At 43.7% G+C, this 20,751-nt stretch overlaps 1 long non-coding RNA gene across 1 annotated transcript; it reads left to right on the forward strand.

Annotated features, from left to right (window-relative positions):
• The first annotated feature begins 328 nt into the window (after positions 1-328).
• LOC116971935 lies at positions 329-19,950 on the forward strand. Its single transcript, XR_004411662.1, has 3 exons — positions 329-340; positions 1,934-1,938; positions 19,877-19,950. It is a non-coding gene; the product is annotated as an uncharacterized LOC116971935 (long non-coding RNA).
• Positions 19,951-20,751: the final 801 nt, after the last annotated feature.

Here is a 20,751-nt window from a genome sequence, read left to right on the forward strand (position 1 = left end):
TGGAGGCAGTGCAGCGAAGGTTTACAAGATTAATTCCTGCAATGAGGGGATTGACATATGAGGAAAGGTTAAGTAAGCTGGGACTCTACTCTTTGGAGTTTAGGAGAATGAGAGGCGATCTCATTGAAACGTATAAGATCGTGAGGGGCCTTGATCGGGTGGATGCACCGAGGATGTTCCCAATGATCGGGGAGGCTAGAACTAGGGGACATAGTTGCAGAGTGAGGGGGGGCTCTTTTAAAACTGAGATGAGGAAGAACTTCTTCACCCAGAGGGTGGTTAGTTTGTGGAATTCACTGCCCCAGGGAGCAGTGGAAGCAGAAACGTTAAATATATTTAAGTCAAAAATAGATGGTTTTTTAGCTGCCAAGGGGATAAGGGGCTACGGGGAGAGGGCAGGGATATGGACCTAGGTATGGTTAGTATAGTAGTCCTGAGTGATCTCCTGGACAAGTGTCGATCGCCTGGATTGGGGTCGGAGAGGAATTTCCCGGATTTTTTTCCCGAATTGGACCTGGGTTTTTATCCGGTTTTTTGCCTCCCCCAGGAGATCACGCGGTTCTTGGGGTGGAGAGGGGTGATAGCGGTATAAAGGGGAGGGTAGTGTCTTGTGTTCTGTGTCTTGTGTCTACTGTTTGTGGGTAAGTGTGTCTGTTTAGTGTTCAGCCATGAGTGAATGGCGGTGCGGGCTCGACGGACCTGGTGGTCTACTCTCGCACCTACTTTCTATGATTCTATGATTCTATGGTATGATCAAATGGTTGTTATTTATCCCCCCCTTGTGGTCATGAGTGATATTGAACCCGGAAGGATTCAGTGCTGAACTAAAAGTACCGGTGGGACTCAGCAGGTCTATTATCGAGGAAAATGGACAGACAACATATTTGGTCTGGATTTGAAACGTAAATTCTCTAAATTTTTGCTGAAGATTCCAGCATCTACAGTGTCCTGTGTCTTCAGGAATCAGTAATAAATGTTTTTTGTTTAAGATGAAACTGCAGATGCTGGAAAATGGAAGGTAGACAACAATGCTGGAGAAACTCAGCGGGTGAGGCAGCATCTATGGAGTGAAGGAAATAGGCAACATTTCGGGTCGAGACCCTTCTTCAGACTGATGTGAGGGGGGGGGGGGGGGGCGGAAGAAGAAAGGGAGGAGACAGTGGGCTGAGGAAGAGCTGGGAAGGGGAGGGAGAAAGCAGGGACTTCCTGAAATTAGAGAAGTCAATTTTCATACCACTGGGGTGAAACTGCCCAAGCAAAATATGAGGTGCTGCTCCTCCAATTTACAGTGGTCCTCACTCTGACCATGGAGGAGGCCCAGGACAGAAAGGTCGGATTCGGAATGGGAGGGGGAGTTGAAGTGCTGAGCCACCGAGATATCAGGTTGGTTATTGCGAACTGAGCGGAGGTGTTGGGCAAAGCGATCGCCAAGCCTACGCTTGGTCTCACCAATGTAGAGCTCTAGGTGTCAGCTCCTCTACATCGGTGAGACCAAGCGTAGGCTTGGCGATCGCTTCACCCAACACCTCCGCAATAGGCTTGGTCTACGCTTGGTCTCACTCCCGAAAGCACTCCCGCGATCACGTGTCCTCGTCAGCCAATTGCGAGGGTTTGTGCTTCCCCAGGCCACTACTAGGTGCCGCTACAACAGAAGAATTCCCCAAACACATGTCCGACAGATCAGAAACACTGTTCAGGAGTCTGGTGTGGATTTGTCAATGACCACTGTCCGCAGATGATTTCATGAACAGAAATACAGAGGCTACACTGCAAGATGCAAACCACTGGTTAGCTCCAAAAATATGATGGCCGGGTTACAGTTTGCCAAGAAGTACTTAAAAGAGCAACCACAGTTCTGGAAAAAGGTCTTGTGGACAGACGAGATGAAGATTAACTTATATCAGAGTGATAGCAAGAGCAAAGTATAGAGGAGAGAAGGTACTGCCCAAGATCCAAAGCATACATAGAAACATAGAAAATAGGTGCAGGAGTAGGTCATTCGGCCCTTCGAGCCTGCACCGCCATTTATTATGATCATGGCTGATCATCCAACTCAGTATCCCGTACCTGCCTTCTCTCCATACCCCCTGATCCCTTTAGCCACAAGGGCCACATCTAACTCCCACTTAAATATAGCCAATGAACTGGCCTCAACTACCTTCTGTGGCAGAGAGTTCCAGAGATTCACCACTCTCTGTGTGAAAAATGTTTTTCTCATCTTGGTCCTAAAGGATTTGCCCTCTATCCTTAAGCTGTGACCCCTTGTCCTGGACTTCCCCAACATCGGGAACAATCTTCCTGCATCTTGCCTGTCCAACCTCTTAAGAATTTTGTACGTTTCTATAAGATCCCCCCTCAATTTCCTAAATTCTAGCGAGTACATGCCGAGTCTATCCAGTCTTTCTTCATATGAAAGTCCTTACATCCCAGGAATCAGTCTGGTGAACCTTCTCTGCACTCCCTCTATGGCAATAATGTCCTTCCTCAGATTTGGAGACCAAAACTGTACGCAATACTCGAGGTGTGGTCTCACCAACACCCTGTACAACTGCAGTCGAACCTCCCTACTCAAATCCTTTTGCTATGAATGCTAACATACCATTCACTTTCTTCACTGCCTGCTGCACCTGCATGCCTACTTTCAATGACTGGTGTACCATGACACCCAGGTCTCGTTGCATCTCCCCTTTTCCTAATCGGCCACCATTTAGATAATAGTCTGCTTTCCTGTTTTTGCCACCAAAGTGGATAACCTCACATTTATCCACATTATACTGCATCTGCCATGCATTTGCCCACTCACCCAGCCTATCCAAGTCACCTTGCAGCTTCCTAGCATCCTCCTCACAGCTAACACTGCCCCCCAGCTTAGTGTCATCCGCAAACTTGGAGATGTTGCATTCAATTCCCTCGTCCAAATCATTAATATATATTGTAAATAGCTGGGGTCCCAGCACTGAGCCTTGCGGTACCCCACTAGTCACTGCCTGCCATTCTGAAAAGGACCCGTTTACTCCTACTCTTTGCTTCCTGTTTGCCAGCCAGTTTTCTATCCACATCAATACTGAACCCCCAATACTGTGTGCTTTAAGTTTATATACTAATCTCTTATGTGGGACCTTGTCGAAAGCCTTCTGAAAGTCCAGATATAACACATCCACTGGTTCTCCCCTATCCACTCTACTAGTTACATCCTCGAAAAATTCTATAAGATTCGTCAAACATGATTTACCTTTCGTAAATCCATGCTGACTTTGTCCAATGATTTCACCACTTTCCAAATGTGCTGCTATCCCATCTTTAATAACTGACTCTAGCAGTTTCCCCACTACTGATGTTAGACTAACTGGTCTGTAATTCCCTGTTTTCTCTCTCCCTCCCTTTTTTTTAAAGTGGGGTTACATTAGCTACCCTCCAATCCTCAGGAACTACTCCAGAATCTAAAGAGTTTTGAAAAATTATCACTAATGCATCCACTATTTCTGGGGCTACTTCCTTAAGTACTCTGGGATGCAGCCTATCTGGCCCTGGGGATTTATCGGCCTTTAATCCATTCATTTTACCTAACACCACTTCCCGGTTAACCTGGATTTCACTCAGTTCCTCCATCTCCTTTGACCCGCGGTCCCCTGCTACTTCCGGCAGATTATTTATGTCTTCCTTAGTGAAGACGGAACCAACGTAGATATTCAATTGGTCCTCTATGTCCTTGTTCCCCATGATCAATTCACCTGTTTCTGACCAAGGGACCTACATTTGTTTTAACTCATCTCTTTCTCTTCACATATCTATACCACCTCATCTGTGAAACACAGTATGGGGGTGTTAAGGTCTGGGCATGTATGGCTGCTGAAGGTACTGGCTCACTTATCATCATTGATGGTACAACTGCAGATGGTAGTAGCAAAATGAATTCTGAAGTGTATATACTCATATCTGCTCAAGTTCAAACAAATTATTCAAAACTCATTGGCAGGCGGTCCATTCTACAGCAAGATAATAATCCTAAACATACTGCTTAAGCATCAAAGGAGTTTTTCAAAGTTAAAAAAATGACAATTCTCGAGTGGCCAATTCAATCACCCGATCTGAACCCAATTGAGCATGCCTTTCATATACTAAAGAGAAAACTGAAGGGTACTAGCCCTCAAAACAAACTTAAGCTAAAGATGTTTGCAATACAGGCCTGGCAGAGCATCACCAGAGAAGACACCCAGCAACTGGTGATGTTCATGAATCGCAGACTTCAAGCAGTCATTGCATGCAAAGCATATGCAACAAAATACTAAACATGACTGCTTTCATTTACATGACATTGCTTTGTCTCAAACATTATGGTGCCCTGAAATGGGGGGACTATGTATAAACACTGCTGTAATTTCTACATGGTGAAACCAAAATGTATAAAAATGGCCTTTATTAAAATCTGACAATGTGCACTTGAACCACATGTAATTATTTTGTATTCAAAATCTCAAATTGTGGAGTACAGAAGCAAATAAATATATGACGGGTCTTTGTCCCAAACATTATGGAGGGCACTGTATATACTTGTATAAAATTTAATTTATGTTACATTTTCCTCTTCTGAAGAAAGATATTGCTCTGATACTTTATTCTGTTTCTTTGTCTGCAAAGGTGCTAACCTGCTGAGCATTTGCAGCATTTTCTGCTTCTATCTGTCTTACTATAAATAAACATCTATTTTGTCCTTCCTGACCACTCCCATGGATGTATCTCACCACATTGCCTTTATGAAACACTTAAAGTCAGCAGAACATGGACATTTTCTCATCTCATCGTCATTCTCTGGAATTATGTAATGATGAAGTTATGATGAGTTCTAAGGTGCCAAATTTTCTTCATCTTCTCGCGATGTGGTGGCAATGGTATGCTTTCATGGCTGTAGCGCATGTGGTTGGACCAGGTCAAATTGTTGGTGATATTTACACCTAGGCACGAGAAGTTCTCGACCATCTCCACTTTAGCACCATTGAACCCTGTAGTCCCCATTTCCTGGTTAATGACCAGCTCCGTTGTTTGGCTGAGATTGAAGGTGGGGGTTGTTGGCCTGACACCATGCTTCAAAGCTTCTATCACCTTCCTGTGCTCCATCTTATCATTGTTCGGGATCCGGCCCACCAAGGTGATGTCAACTGAAATATAAATTGAGTTCGGGCAGAGTTTGTAGAAAGAAGATGAGGATGCAGTCTTTATTGAGAAATATCATGGAGGATGTTTTGTCAACTATGCTTATTGATTGTGGACAGTAATTAAGAAATCTAGTATCCTCTTGCAAACTCTCGGACCAGGTGTTTGGAGACGACGTTAGTTGGAATTATGATGTCGAAGGCAGAGATATGATCAATAAGTGGGAGTCCGACAGAGGTCCTTGTTATACATATGTTCCAAGCACTTCATGATAGTGGATGTCAGAGCAACCGGATGTAACCATTAAGGCACATAAACCTTTTCTTTGGCGCTGGGAAGATAGTGGGCTTAATGCAGGTGAGAAACACAAATTGGCTTAGAAAGAGATTAAAAACATATGCAATTACTCCTGTTAGCTGGTCTGCACACGTTCTAAAGACACGGCCAGGGGCTCCATCTGGGCCAATCTCTTTCCATGGGTTCACTCTCAGGAAGGCTAATCTGACATCTGCGGCAGTGACAATGGTACAGATGTACCTGAACTTGTCAGGGCAGAGTAAATCATTCCACTGACTTTCTGTTCAAAACAAGCACAAAATACATCAAACTTGTCGGGGAGTGATCTGTGGTTACCAGTGATACTGCCCAACTTTGCTTTGTTGCCCATTATAGTATAATCTTGCCACAATCGGCAGGTTTTCGAGTAGTTAATCTGGGACTCTAGCTTGGTCCGGAATTGTTTCTTGGCATACCTGATGGCTCTGTGAAGGTCTTACCTTGATTTTATGTACAGGGTGGGATCATCCCATTTGAATGCCACAGACTCTCTTCACGGGGGAGTGGATCTCACAGTTCATCCATGGTTTCAGGTTCAGGAATACTCAGATTTCCCTCTTTGTCATGCAGTCTTCTGCACACTTATACCCATTTAGGTTGAGTCCTTTAATATGGTTCAGTCCACCAACTCAGAACAGCCATGTCAGAGCTCACAAACTGTGTAGGACAGAACTGCAAATGTTGGTTTAAATCGAAGGTAGACACAAAATGCTGGAGCAACTCAGCGGGACAGGCAGCATCTTTGGAGAAAAGGAATTGGTGACGTTTCGGGTCGAGACCCTTCTTCAGCCTCATCTGTTTCCTTAGGCCAGCACTTTCTGTACCGGATCCAGCTGCTTCGGTTTCTGAGTGTAAGTAGGGAGAACAGCCAAATGGTCATATTTGCTAAAATACAGGCGGAAGATGGAAAGGTGGGTATCGTTGATGGTTGTTGAGTAGTGCTCAAGGGTGTATGGGCCCATAGTGAAAAAGGGGATGTGTTGATAATATTTTGGTCGCATGTCTTTGAGGTTGGCCTTATTGAAGTCCCCAGAAATGATGAACGTGGCCTTAAAGTACTTTGTTTCAAGGCTATAAGTAGTGGGATATAATCTGGTATGATATTTATCTGGTACAAGCCACATTTGCATGGGTTTGGATGCAAACTGCTTCCAGGATAGCATAGAGATACTGATACCTTTTGAATTTACGATCTGTCAAATGGTGTTTGATCTATAGCCTCTAGTTGTGGAGACAAGCCACAGCTCCCTCAAGTGTAAGGAATAGGAATGATTAGGAACCTCATTGTTAATTTGATCGAGAAAAGCTTTCCAGCTTTAGTGCTTGCATGTTATTTACCTGCACCTTTTAATACTTGAGAATCCCTGCTTTTGAACTTCAGATCCTTTTTGAGTACCATTATAATAGTACAATTTGCCACTCAATTTACTTTTCTCTATTTAGTGCTGACTAAGTTATCAATCATTTAAGCCAACAGCAATACACCCAATCACTTGGCTTTTCTCAAGTACAAGGAGTTTAATATACTAACATTGATTGATTGCAGTTGGTTAGGCCAGCAACTTTAATGTTTACCTGAAGCTTTGTTCTGTCATTGTAAGTGCTATTAATCTGTTGGTGCCCAGCCAAAACACATAAACTTCCATTGTAGTGTGGTGAGTAGATTGTAATATTGGATAGTTTCCTGGAAGTTTATTTGCTGAATAATGAATTTGACTTTGGAGTGTCATTCAGGTAAGTGTAAGTTGTTGCATTTTAGTAAGACAAAGTAGGAAGATACTTGCACAGTAAATGGGAGGGCCCTGGGGCATATTGTAGAACAGAGTGACCTGGAATAGGCACAAAATGCTGGAGCAACTCAGCGGGACAGACAGATCTCTGGAGAGAAGGAATGGGTGATGTTTCGAGTTGAGACCCTTCTTCAGACCAAGGTTTAAACCAGCATCTGCAGTTCCTTCTTACACAGTGACCTAAAATGCACGTACATAGTTCCACAAATGTTGCGACATAGGTAAATAAGTGGTGGAGAAGGTATTTAACATGCTTCCCTTCATTGGTTGGAGTAATGAGTACAGAAATATCAAGCTATACACGGCCAAATGAGCAAATCTGTTTGCCCTGCTAAAGAAAGGAAGTCATTAAGCAAGAAAATACACCAAAAAGATTGAAGTGAACGTTACCGTGTCTGGAAAGTTTGAGCTATTAAAGAAATGCTGGGTCTTTTCTTCCCTGGAGTGCCAGAAGCTGGAGGGTGACCTTATACTGGTATTTAAAATTATGAGGGGCATAGATAACCCACAGTCTTTTTTGCAGGATAGGGGAATCCAAAACAAAACTAAAAGGATTAAGGTAAGAAAGGAAAGATTTATATGGGATCTGAGGAGCAACAGTTTCACAGATTATGTGGAAGGTAGGGAGGGGCAGATACAATTGTAACATTTAAAAACTACTTGGACATGTACATGGATAGGAAAGATTTAGAGGGAAATGGCCAGGTACAGGAAAAAAAGATTAGTTCGATCGGGTAACTTGGTCAGCAAAGAGTTGGGCCAAAAGGCCTGTTTCTGTGCTGCATAGCTTTATGACTATGATCATGTCACAGGTTGGAAATTAGGTATTTGACTGATGGCTTAATTCATGGACGTTAGGGAGAGAGAATTTGAACAGAAGAACACAAAAGATTTGAGATAAGGGCATTAAAACATAAAACCAGTTATGCAGCCATGGCACTGATCTAATGCACAATTGTTTGGACAGCCTTCGTGACATTGGCTGTCTTTCATATTGTGGACACAAACCTGCAGCACTGCCAAGTTCCCTCATTTTTCCATGTATCATCATTAGTTTAAAAAAAAGACACAAAGTGCTGGAGTAACTCAGCGGGTCTGAAGAGGGATCCTGACCCGAAACATCTCCTATCCATGTTCTCCAGGGAAACTGCCTGACCGGCTGAGTTACTCCAGCATTTTGTGTCTTTTTTTATTTGTAAATCAACGTCTGCAGTTCCTTGTTTCTACCATCGTTGGTACTTCATCAAGAGGGCTGGGATTTTATTTACTTTGGTACAGTTAGTTTCAAGACAACAATGCAAAATCACTATTGAGTTTGCTTCTTGAGGAATATTAGATGGTGCATACAGCATCGTGACTCCAGGTGGTATCATCATGAAACAGTTCAGTTTTACAGTCTATTCAGCAAAAATAATAGGCAATTGTGATTCTGTGCGATGCCAGACATGATTTAGAAACATAGAAACATAGAAAATAGGTGCAGGAGTAGGCCATTCGGCCCTTCGAGCCTGCACCGCCATTCAATATGATCATGGCTGATCATCCAACTCAGTATCCTGTACCTGCCTTCTCTCCATACCCCCAGATCCCTTTAGCCACAAGGGCCACATCTAACTCCCTCTTAAATATAGCCAATGAACTGGCCTCAACTACCTTCTGTGGCAGAGAATTCCACAGATTCACCACTCTCTGTGTAAAAAATGATTTTCTCATCTCGGTCCTAAAAGACTTCCCTCTTATCCTTAAACTGTGACCCCTAGTTCTGGACTTCCCCAACATCGGGAATAATCTTCCTGCATCTAGCCTGTCCAACCCCTTAAGAATTTTGTAAGTTTCTATAAGATCCCCCCTCAATCTTCTAAATTCTAGCGTGATTTGCTCCTGACTAACTCCTATCTGAACCAGCTCGCTCGCCCAAAAGATTATTGGGATGATTCCAATGTCCTGACATCAACTGTGGGCACTTACTGCGCCCTATGCTTTGCTATTCAGAAATCACTGAAAGTGCAGTGCTCAGGCAAGAAGATTCAGCTCGCCAGAGATTAGAGAAACAACTCTGAGAGGATTCTGGTTTGGTCATCCTGGTTGCAGGAAGAATACATTGGTTGATTCTTAGTGTATCACACTCACCTATATTTGGTGCAGAATGACTGTGCTCACCATGGATAAGAGCTGTAGTGGAATGCCTTGTCAGCAGCTGATGGTGGAAGAGCGTCTCACTTGTGCTCTGCTTCCCCGTGGTGTGTGGTGCATTCTCCTGGGATAAGATTAACAGTGGTAGATAAGTATTTGAAGAATATGTCCCAGGCATGAACAGAGAGAGAGTGAGAGTGAGCCTATAGCCATTAAGATTAGCAGTTGGAAATCCAAGGAGATGTTTCCATGAAAAGCTTCCAAGACAGTTCTCAGTAGTAAATTGAACTGAACCATGCTATACATATCAGTTCATGGTTCATTAAGGTCAGTATGAAAAAGGAAGATGGTTTAGTTTAGTTTAGAGATACTTCATAGAAAGAGGCCCTTTGGCCCACTGGCGATTCCCGTACACTGGCACTATCTTACACACTAGGGATAATTTACACTTTCCCGAAGCCAATGAATGTATGTCTGTACACTAGTGAAGTGGTTCTTCACTGAGAGTGCTCACTTTATTAGGTCTTTTATGAAGGAAGTCATAACAGGGCATTTAAGAATAAGTTTGGGCAGAATTAACGTGGATTATAAAATGGAACTCACTTTTGACAAAGCTGCTATTTTGTGAGGTTGTTCAAAGCCAGAATATACAAGGGGATACCAATGGCCAGGCACCAGCTCTTGGACACCTCCTCATACCAAACACTAGGCCATGACCCCACAGACAAACACCAGACCATCGTCTACCAGACTGTTTACGATTTCAATTTCTCAAGGCAAATCTCCCTTCCGCAGTCTCCAATCTTATTGTTGCCAGCCCCTCACTGCCTGCTTCTCCTTCACAAAATCCACAAACAGAACTACCCTGGCAGACCATTGTTTCCGCCTGCTCCTGTCCCACTGAACTCATCTCCAAATACTTTGATTCCATCTTAACCCCCCTTGTCCAATCCCCTTTGACCAACATCCAAGACACCTCACACGCTCTTAATTTCGTCAACTTTCAATTTCCAGGCCCCTATTGCCTCACCTTTACCATCGATGCCCAGTCCCTATACACTTCCATCTCCACCAGGAAGGTCTCAATGCCCTCTGATTCTTCCTGGAAAAGGGACAATTATATTCCCTTCCTACCCAAACCACGCCGCTCCTCAGGTACTTTCCCCTGCAACTGCAAGAGATGTAACACCTGTCCCTGCTCACAATCAATTTCCCACTACTAACACTCTCCAACCACTTGGTGGAACTTGTCCTCACCCTCAACAACTTCTTCTTTAACTCCTCTTACATTCTCCAAGTTAAAGGTGTAGTGATGGGCACATGCATGGCCCCCAGCTGTACCTATCTTTTTGTTGGTTACATCAAACAGTCCTTGTTCCAATGTACAATGGCACCATTGCCCAATTCTATCTCCGCTACATCACCGACTGCATCAGGATTACACCCTGCACTGATGTCTACTACAAACCTGCTGACTCCCAGTAATCTGGATTACACTTTCTCCCACCCTGTCTATCCCCTACTCTAAATTTCAATGTCTACCACAATTTCCATTGTAGGACATCCGAGATGCCCTTGATCTTCCGTGAATATGGTTTCCCCTTGCTGTTATAGATGGATCCCTCACCTGCATATCCTCAGTGTCCCATTAGTTTAGCTCTTGCTACACCCCCCCCCCCTCCCCCCCGATGGAACGACAAAGTTCCAACATCACCTATCTATAAGTTCTCCAGAGATGCTGTCTGGCCCACGGTCCTCATCTATCACCCCACCAACCTCCACTCCCAACACATCATTCTCTAAAATTTATGTCACTTCCAACGTGATACCACCAACAATCACATCTTTTCATCCCCACCCCTTTTCTGCCTTCGGCATAGACCGCTCCCTCGGCAACACCTTGGTTCACTCATATTTCCCACCCAAACCATTATTTCCCAAATACTTTATCTTGCAACCACATGATGTAACACTTGTTCCTATATGCCCCCCCCCCCCCCCCCTTGACGGACCTAGCAGTCTTCCAGATGAGACAGAGGTTCACATGAACGTCCTCTACCCTCATCTACTGCATTTGGTGTTCCTGATGGAGCCTCCTATACATTGGTAAGACCAAGCGTAGTCTCAGTGGGCATTTCGACGAACACTTGCACTCGGTCTACTGGATCTCCCAGTTGCTGACCCATTTTAGCTCCTCTTCCCATTATCATACTGACCTTCCTGCCCCGGGCATCCTCCATTGCCAGAACAAGGCCACACACAATCTGGAGAAACAGCACCTCATATCATAGGGTAACTTACAACCCAAAAGTATAAATATTGAATTCTCCAGTTTTAGGTAACTAAAAAACACACACCCTTCTGCCGTGTGCCCCAGCTGGACTCACACCTATTTCTGCCTTCCTTCTCCCCTTCCACCAACAAGGACCACCAACAGTCCTTCCGCTAGCTACACAATTCGCAACTCTTCAAACCTTTGGTCTCACATCTTCTAATCTCTGGACTTTGTCTAAATATCTGTCTATCAAAACCTCACTCACCCAGGCTTTGTCCTGCCCCTTCTCTCTTCCAACTATCCACCCTCCCCCCCCACAATCAGTCTAATGAAGGGTCCTGATTCAAGACATCACCTATCTATAAGTTTTCCAGAGATGCTGTCTGGCACACAAAGTTACTCCATCACATTGTGTCTTTTTGTAAACCAGCATCAGTATTTCCTTGTGTTGCTCTCCTTATACCCTACAATCCAGGTAGCATGTTGCTATGCTTATACCCTATGATCCAGGTAGCAATCTGGTTAACTTCTTTTGCACCCTCTCCAAAGGCTTCATAGCCTTCCTGTAATGGGATGACCTGAACTGAACATAATACTCCAAATGCAGCCTAAAAAAAGTCCTATAAAACTGCAACATGACATCCTGGTTCTTATGCTCAATGCCTCTGTCACAGAAGGTAGTTGAGGCCAGTTCTTTGCCACTCTATCTCCCTATATTGTGACTTTTGGGAGATATGGACATGGACCCCAAGATCCCTATGTACTTCTGTGCTTTTTTCGAAACTTGCCATTAACTATATACTTTCCAACACTTTCTATTTTGCTCCTGATTCTAGCATCTATGTTTCCTCTTTGTGTGGTATCTGGCTGGAGTAAAGAATCATTGAGCAGAGTGGGGAGTCTGGACAGAGGACTGATACGTCAATGTACTTGGATATCTGGTGCTTCAGATTTCAAAATGAGGTGTGGCCTTCATGCCATGCCCACTGTAGATTGGGGCAGGTCTGATGAGCCAGGTGAAAATCTTAAATTAAGTGTGTTGCTGGAAATCTGGAATGAAATGGTGAAACACTCTGCAGGTCAGGCTGCATCTGTGGAGAGCAAAACAGTTAACCTTTCAGGTCTGAGACCCTTTATCTGATGAGACAGTTGCTCTTATTTTGCCCATCAATTTTGTGTGTTGTCCAGGCCACCTGTGCATAACTGAGTACGTGATATGCTTACAGAGAAGTGTAATTAGCTCAGGCTGCAAACTGAATCTCTAGCCCATGTTGAACTGTGTAGGTGAACGTTAAAGCATAAATATAATCAAGGGTTGCTGATTGCTCCACAGCCATTTCCTCTGGGGATGCCAGGTTGAGAGTAGACAGTAGGATGGGATTTGTTCTCAGCATAGTGAGAGTACTTTCAATATCTATTTTTGATACGCATTTAATGGAAGGTACCCAGTGTCTTCTGAACTGTACTTTGGTTGAGCTAAAATCCTCAGAGATAAGATCATTGTCATGAAAACCAGAATTTGATGTTGTGAGCCCAATGAACTTCACTTGATCTATTTTGGGAATATGCAAGAACGCAGTATTAAGCAGATCATGGCAGTTTCGTCATTTACTGAGATCAAAGTTGATCTTATGCATCCTTCTTCGCCTACCTTGGATCCACATCTGTTTGTGTAATTGACCAGAAAAACAACCAATTGATCAAGCCTCAGCAGCCCGATTCACCCTCCCACCACCACTGTTTGAAGAAGAATTTCTAAACTTCTCTCCTGAATGCCACAGCTCTGAATTTAAAAGTCTTTCCCAGGAACACTGTTTCTAGCTACATAACCAATTTATTTCTAAATGTTAAAAAAAAAAAGCATTTAAGCTCTCCTCTCCCTATTCCTTACACTTTGTATTCCTGAGAATGTAAAATTAGTTTATGTAGTTTCTGGTGTTAATTTAACCTTGTTGCCCTGGTAACAATCTGGGTGTCAGTTTGCAAACGTACAAAAACTTTTCACGACAGTTTCTGTTGCTGGTCCTCAGGGATGTCACATAACACCTCTGAAAATCAATTAAGAATGACCAAATACACAAACCTTAAACCTATCGAAAGGAAATCCTGGATCCGTGTCTGTCTGCTTTGTGTTTCCAAAGCTCGCACGCTGAAGGGATGTGGCAATCATCACTGACAAACAGTGAGAAGATCCATGGCAGCTGAATCCCCGGAAATCATTTGTTCCCAATCCTACTCCAGGAAGCCATGCATTAATGTGAGAATAGTTTGAACCTCATTTTCAAGCCATTGGATAATACTGATGGGGCTCCTCTCCAGTAATTCCTTCTGAAACAGTCTGTTGCTAGGCAGCATACAAAAATACATGACATCATAATAGGGGAACATCTTCAATACCTCAGTCACAGATGTGACATCTGAATATGTAACATCACTGCAGAGTTTTATCCACTCCATCAACAAGTTAAATTGTCTTCTCCACGTTTTATGTGTGGAGATTATTAAGATGTTTATGTTGAAAGACAATCAACAGTCAAAAAATTAAAGCAGGGATCTATTCAGGCAACTCCATAAATAGTAAAAGGAAAGCCCAAATGATGGTCTGTCAGATCTGGATTATTGAAATGATTTTTTCAGAACCTTTTTTTCCTCTAATTTCTCCTTCCATTCCTGAATTGACAGCCTAATGATTTGCAGCTGCTTTTTGCCTTAATGTCTTTCAGCTACAAGCCCAGTGAGAGACTGGAAAAGATGGTGACACAAGAGATGGCAGATGCTGGAATCTTGAACAAAGAACAAAGTGCTGTAGGAATCAGTGGGTCATGCATCAATGTACTAAATTGAGTTTTGTACAAACTTGATTGAGTGTTTTGAGCAGGTGACAGCGAGATATAGATCTGCTACAGAAAAAGGTGGAGATATGGCAGATGGAGTTTTAATCCGAATAAGTGTGGTGTGTTGCACTTTGAGAGATCGAATGTAAGGGGAGAGTATATAGTTAATGTCAAGACCCTTAACAGCATTGATGTACAGAGGGATCTTGGGTTCCAAGTTCACACCTCCCTGAAAGTAACAAGTAGATATAGTGGGAAAGATGTCTGAAATATCTAATTTGGATTTGGGAGAGGATTTTTAAGATAATTAGGATGGGAAAGGTTTTAAGGGATGTGGGCCAAACCAAGGAAAATTAGATGAACATAGATTGACATCTTGGTTTGCATGGACTGGTTGTGCCAAAGTGTTTGTTTCTGTTTCCAAAATAATTATATGAATTATAAGTTGCTAAAGGACTGGTAGGGAGACAAAAAAAAAATTGTTAGCTGGCTTCATAACAACTTCAGAAACGAGAGTAGGAGTTAGCCATTCAGTAAGACTCTGGCTGATCCAATATCAACATCACTTTCCCACTCCCTCTATGCCCTGTGACTTAGTTGTGGGCCAAATGTCTGTCAATCCTTGCCTTGAATATATTCAACAACTCATGGATTAGTACAGGTGTCAGAGGTTATGGGAAGAAGGTAGGAGAATGGGGTTAGGAGGGAGAGATAGATTAGCCATGATTGAATGGTGGAGTAGACTTGATGGGCCGAATGGCCTAATTCTGTTGCTATCACTTATGATCTTATGACGGTTGAGAATTCCAAACTTTCATGACCCATGAAAGAAGATCGACCTGAAAGGAGTGACCCATATTTTGAAACCATATCCCTGGTTCTAAACTCCACCACTGGATTGTACATCTCAGCATCAACCGTGTCAATCACCCTCAGGATCTTTCACGTTCGAATAAAATCACCTCTCATTCTTCTAAACTCCAATGAATATCTGCTCATTGCTCAACAACGTCTGCCCCTTCATCCCAGGAATCAACCCCAACCCAGGTTCTCTGCACTACCAATGCAAAGATACCATTCCAATTCAGTGCACTACTCCAGTCTTAATGTTTTTGCAATAAAAACACTACTTTTATATTCAATACCATTTATATAATTAAAAGTCTCAACTTGACCACTTCCTGTTTGCACTGCATATTGATTTTAGAAAAAACGCTACCACTTACGGCTGTGATTTTTGGCCATCTTACTCAGAGTCCCCCTCCGCTGCGCAGAAGAGGATTTCTCCCATTGATGAAAAATAAAAGACTTATTACTGTTTTAAAAATGTTGAGATTCTCTCCTGTCAATCACGCCATGAAGGTCACACCCCTTCTGATGGGAGGGAGAGGGACTATAAAACCCAGGAGTGTGGCGTGACTCAGTCTCTGCAAGATGGGGGAGGGAGAGGTCACGACTCTCGGTTGAGCTGTGAAACAACTGAACACATTGAATGTCTACTGAATTGTGAGTGTGGTTTTATGGTGGTTTCACCCTGCTTGAAATGGTATGAAACTGCATTTGAATTTGGTGGCCTTAAACCCTGCTTGAAATGGTATGAAACTGCATTTGAATTTGGTGGCCTTGCACCCTGCTTGAAATGGTATGAAACTGCATTTGAATTTGGTGGCCTTGCACCCTGCTTGAAATGGTATGAAACTGCACTTGAATTTGGTGGCCTTGCACCCTGCTTGAAATGGAATTTCAAGGAATAGCCGTGAGTCACCTGCCCACCAGCCGTGAGTGAGTGAGCTGCCAGCACACCAGACTTGAGTGATTGAGTTGCCCGCCCAAGAATCCATTCGGCTCACAATGTCCATACTAGCCTTCTGGAAACTATTCCCTTCAGCCCACAACACCCATACTAGCACTCGAGAAAGCCCCCCCCCCCCGCCACTGGCCACCAATATTTGAATTGGTGGAGAGGTGGAATATTGCGTTGGGGACCAGCCCTCCCGTGTGAACATGGGACCCAACGGGTCCCACTTAGTCTAGTTTGCAACAAAGGCCACCATACCAATGGCCTTCCTAGTTACATGCTTTACTTATATGTTAACCTTTGTGCTTTATGTATCAGGATATTAGTGCCACAATATTTGAGTGTCATTTTAGATTTAATATTATGTATAAGATAGCACTAATCAATTATCTCATGGGAAATAATTCCTCAAGAAAGAGTAAGCACAACATGGTAGAATAGACTGAGAAAATCTGATAGGAAGCTATTGGTCAAGATTTTAATAAAGGCAGTTCCGGTGGTATGTAGACAAAAGTGGCTAAAGTATTTTGTGAAAATAGATTAGTGTAATTTGGCAAAAAAGTGAAGATGATAGTTCATGAATTATGGTGAGAAAGGCCCTACACAAAAGATGACCCATCTGTGGTGAACTAAGGAAGTTAAGGTTAGTAAATAAAAAAGTTATACAATATGATGAAGACTGGAGGTAGATTAGAAGTTGAGAGGTTTTTTATAAACTACCATAGGAAGACAAAACAAATAAAGTGGAAGAAGGTAATGTATGACTGGAAACAAGCAAATGATGTAATTTGCAGATATTTTGCACTTCTATAAGTACATCGAAAGTTAGAAAGTAATTAAAGAAAACTCAAGATTAAGACTGAGAATTATTAATGCACCATTAAAAATTATAGATTCTAAATTATCATTTGGATTGGTTGAAAAGTAAAACAACAGTGAAAGCTTAAGCTGAAAACTAACGGGAGGGTGGAATTTAAAATTGTTTATTTTACTAGAAATTAAGTGCCATATGAACTAACGAAGCCAAAGGCTGAAATGAGACCTAGGCTAAAAGCCCATGTTCCAGGGTCTTAAAGGAAATGCTTGAAGATCTCAAAGGACTGGAATGCTGAAAATTGAATGCCACAATCCAAAGAAGCAGAAACTGGAAAATGTAGATCAGTTAACCTAACATCCGTGATTGGGAAATCCTGGAATCCATTCTCAAGGACCCAGGTCAGATAGCATCTCTGGAGAACATGATTAGGTGACTTTTCCGGGTTCCTTGTTTCTAGATTTGGTAATGATATTGATTTATTATTGTGGAGTGCACCGAGATGCAGTGAAATATCTTTTTAGCATGTTATCCATTCAAATCCCATGATACATGTGTACAATCAAGCCATTACACAAGTACAACAGGTAATGAGAAGAGTACCAAAGGCAGAATGTTGCATTAGGCATTACATTTACAGAGGAAATGTGCTTTAAAACATTGCAAGAGCCACAATAAGTTGGGTTGGTAGTTCGGTCTATACCCTTAGGTTATGAGAAGACCATCCAGTTGTCTGATAGCAGCGGGGAAGTAGATGTTACTGAATGTTTTGGTTGGTTTTCAAACTTTTATATGTGTTGCCTGACAGGAAAGGGAAGAAGAATAACCAGAATGTAAAAGGTCCTTGTTTATGTTGGCTGCTTTCCTGAGGCAAAGTGAAGTGTAGATGAAGACCCTTCTTCAGACTGAAAGTCATGGGAAAGGGAAACCAGAGATATAGACGATAATGTAGAGAGAAATACCATACCATACCATACCATACCATTTATTTGTCATTTGAACCTCACATGAGGTTCAAACGAAATTTGGTTTCTGCAGCCATACAAGAAAAGAACCAAGACACACACCAACACAATGAAGAACCAAGACACACACAATTTACACGAACATCCATCACAGTGAATATCCTCCTCACTGTGATGGAAGGCAAAGTCTTATCTCTCCACTGCACTCCTCGTTCTCCTCCCGATGTCAGAGTCAAAGCCCCTGGCGGGCGATGGTAAATAAGTCCCGTGGCAATTATAAAGCCGCGCCGGGTGATGCAAGGCCACGCTCCGGGTCTTGGTGTTGGAGCCCCCGGCGTGCGCTAACAAGTCCCGCGGCAATTATAAAGCCGCGCCGGGCGATGTAAGGCCCCGTTCCAGGTCATCCTCAACCCCGCAACTCGGGCGGGAGAAGTCGCCGTTGCGGAAGCCCCGAAAAGCGGTCTCCCAGCAGGGACCCGCGGGCTCCCGGTGTCACTGTCCACCGGGCTGGCGGTTGGAGCCTCCGAATCTCCTGGGTCGGGTCGCAGCAGCGCGCCACCACTGCTCCTCCCACTCCGAACTCGGCCAGCTTTGCGATGGTAAGTAAGTCCGCAGCTCCGCGATATAGAACAATAAATGATAGATATGCATAAAAGAAACAATGATAAAAGAAACTGGCCATTGTTAGCTATTTGTTGGGTGAAACCAAGAAACTGGTGCGACTTGGGTGGGGAGGGATGGAGAGAGGGAATGCCGAGGTTACTTAGTTCGATAAATCAATATTCACACGACTGAGCTATAAGCTGCTCAAGCAAAATATGAGATGCTGTTCCTCCGGTTTACGTTTAGCCTCACTCTGACAATGGAGGCTAAACGAACAGAAAGGTCAGTGTGGGAATGGGAAGGAGAATTAAGGTGTTTAGCGGGAGATCGGGTAAGCCTTGGACTGAGCGAAGGTGTTCAGCAAAACGATCGCCCAGTCTACGTTTGGTCTTGCCAACGTCCACATCTTGAACAACGAATACAGTGGATGAGGTTGGTGGAGGTGCAAGTGAACCTCTGCCTAACCTGAAAGAACTGTTGGGGTCCTTGGACAGAGTCAAGGGAGGATGTATAGGGACAGGTTTTGCATCTCCTGCATGGGAAGGTGCCTTTTGCATGGGAGGGTACTGGTTCTGGTTGATTACTGCGCAAATACCTCATCAGTGGTTATCTCGCCAGGTCGGAGTGAGTAGAATAGTGATTACATTTTGAAGTGCGCCTTTTCAACCAAGTTGAGGAGATCTAGTTGCTCAATCCCCTTTTTAAATGACTTAACATCTGGAGCAGCACGTGTGTTGGGTGGTAACCTAGTCCATTCCCTTATCGTCCTTGGGTAAAGGGAATATTGGTAGCAAGGTTTATTGAAATTTAGCGAGTTGATGATGTAAGAACCGTTATTTTTTCTTGGTTCATGGCAGTTGGTGCTCTGGGATGACGGGAGATTTGATGGCGTGATTTTGTGAATCTCCTTGTAAATTGCAATAAGTCTTAGCCTGATTCTGCGGAGCACTAGGGTATCCCATCCGAGAGAAGTCAGCATATTATTCACACTTGATTTGCGCTTGTAGTCATTACATACAAAGCGGGCTGCTCGGCGTTGTTCTTTCTCGAGGGTGATCTTGTTGTTGTTGAAAGGATCCCATACGGCTCCACAATACTCCAATTTGGGCCTGACCAAGGACTTATAGGCATTCTCTTTGACAGATGTACTACATGCGTGAACATTTCTGTTGAGTAGGCCGAGAGTTCTATTTGCTTTGTTGGACACTTGACTAATATGCGTCGCCCAACTTAAATCTTTGCTTAATTCGACTCCTAGATATGGGTGATGGTCGACAGTAAGCAATGTATGGCTACCCATGTTGTATTCCGATAAAAGTGGTTTCATCTTGTGTGAGACATGCATGGTATGATATTTGGTTGTATTGAATGACATCTGCCAGGTTTTTCCCCACTGACAGAGAACATCCAGATCCGTCTGTAAGGACAAGATGTCTTCTGGTCTTTTAATCTCTCTATAAAAGCAGAGTAAATGAGCACAAAGCTGCCGGCCCCGACGGCATCCCCGGGCGTGTGCTCAGGGCATGTGCTGGACAACTATCCCTGGTCTTCACTGACATTTTCAACCTGTCACTGGCCCAGGGTGTCGTCCCTACTTGCCTCAAGACCTCAACCATTGTGCCAGTGCCCAAACAGTCAGCTTCAGGGAGTCTCAATGACTTCCGCCCAGTGGCACTCACCCCTGTCATCGCGAAGTGCTTTGAGCGGCTGATCTTGGCTCACCTCAAAGCCAGCCTCCCCCCCACACTGGACCCCCATCAGTTTGCCTACCGGCCCAACAGGTCTACAGAGGACGCCATATCTGCGGCCCTACACTCTGCCCTGACCCACCTGGACAACAACAACTCCTACATCAGGTTGTTGTTCATCGATTTCAGCTCCGCCTTTAACACTGTCATCCCCGCCAGCTTGATCACCAAACTCAGCGGACTTGGCATCACCTCCTCCCTCTGCAATTGGACACTGGATTTCCTCACCAACAGACCAGTCTGTTAGGATCAACAACTTCACCTCCTCCACTCTAACACTAAACACCGGCGTGCCACAGGGCTG

This window comes from Amblyraja radiata, chromosome 4 (genome assembly GCF_010909765.2).
Source record: "Amblyraja radiata isolate CabotCenter1 chromosome 4, sAmbRad1.1.pri, whole genome shotgun sequence".
Taxonomy (NCBI): domain Eukaryota; kingdom Metazoa; phylum Chordata; class Chondrichthyes; order Rajiformes; family Rajidae; genus Amblyraja; species Amblyraja radiata.